The following is a 1712-nucleotide window of genomic DNA, read 5'->3' as shown; positions in this document are numbered from 1 at the left end:
GTACGAAACCACTACAGTGGGAAGGGGAAGGGAAGAGGAAGAACTCTGGGCTCCAATACCCATCTCACATTTTACCCAGCCCAAGGGAAAATGCATGACACATGCAACACAACCCACCTTTGTGAAGTTCACTACTAGGCTTCAGTCAAGCTCCCTTTTGCACTCTAACTCGTATCTTCTTCACTAAGTGGTCATCATTCAAAGGGAGGACTGGAGATACCCCGTTCTCTAGATTTACTCCACGAAATAATCCTCTTGGAATACAGAAACTCTGAAATTTAATTCCCTCATTGTAAGAAGCACCTAAAATCTAGGTCTGCTACTTCCCTGACCCATATTTCTCATCATTAAGAGGTTTCTTCTCCATCTCCTATCAAAGTAAGGTGAAATTATGACAAGAAATTTCATGCTTTACTGAATCAGCAGTTTGCATGAATATACACATCAAAGAAGAATTTCAAGCCGGATATAACTCTCTTACACACTAAAATCAAAGTTAACGAGAAGCCTAAATTTATGCAAATGTACTGGTAAGATTTAGATACACATTTTTCTACATTAAGAAAACTGTACCAGTAACAACTGCCCAGAAACCAAAACTTAGACGTACTATTTTTAGTCTCAAATCCCAAGAGATAGGCAAACCCCCCAATATTCTCTGAAAACTTACAATTTTTTATTGGTCAGAGCATTTTTTTTCTTTGAAATCAATAAGCATATATGCTCAACAGGCCCTAAAGAGGTTCTACTTAAGAACCCCAACAATTTGTGATATAAATTAAATCTCCTTATGAAAATATTTCAGGCTCCCATTACTATCTTTTAATCCATAAAGTTACCATTGTTACCAGAGCATCCTATTTTTATAAAGCAACTTTTGTAGAACAAATTAGTCTTAGTCTTTTCAGAACAGAGGCTAAGAATAATCTAAGATGTAAAACCCTACCGTGTGTTTTTTCAACAATAGAGACAGAGACCTGGCACTGTCTATATGTAAAGCTAGATAACATTTTTAGATGTTATCTAAGGAGGCTGAGGGGAGACCTCATCGCTCTCTACAACTACCTGAAAGGAGGTTGTAGCGAGGTGGGTGTCGGTCTCTTCTCCCAAGTAACTGGCGAAAGGACGAGAGGAAATGGCCTCAAGTTGCGCCAGGGGAGGTTTAGATTGGATGTGAGGAAAAATTTCTTTACTGAAAGAGTGGTTAAACATTGGAACAGGCTGCCCAGGGAAGTGGTTGAGTCACCATCCCTGGAAGTAAAAGACGGTTAGATGCGGCACTTAGGGACATGGTTTAGTGGGCATGGTGGTGTTGGGTTGACAGTTGGACTCGATGGATCTTGGAGGTCTCTTCCAACCCTAATGATTCTATGACTCTATGATTCTAGATAACTACAACCTATTCGATTCAATTTTAGAAATCTTCAATGAAATAATTACTCTGTCACCCACAGTAACTGCCTGAGGGTGATTTTTTTTTTTTTTTTTTGGTTAGCAAATAAGTTGTACAGCTACTTCAGGCATCAAGATCAGGGAAAAAAGGCAAAACTACTTTCTTCAGTAAGGCCAATCCAAAAAACACCGACGTCAACCAAGGCTCCTGTTAATGGAATTGATTTTGGATTACAAACTTTGTTGAGAGTAGTAAATCAGACGTTCAACTCTAATAAGCAAACAGACTTTAGCATTCTACTACAAGCACCAGTAAGCAG

This window comes from Pygoscelis adeliae, unplaced genomic scaffold (assembly GCF_000699105.1).
Source record: "Pygoscelis adeliae isolate BGI_AS28 unplaced genomic scaffold, ASM69910v1 Scaffold83, whole genome shotgun sequence".
Classification (NCBI taxonomy): Eukaryota; Metazoa; Chordata; class Aves; order Sphenisciformes; family Spheniscidae; genus Pygoscelis; species Pygoscelis adeliae.
The sequence above is the reverse complement of the archived record's forward strand: the minus strand, read 5'-3'. Positions refer to the sequence as shown.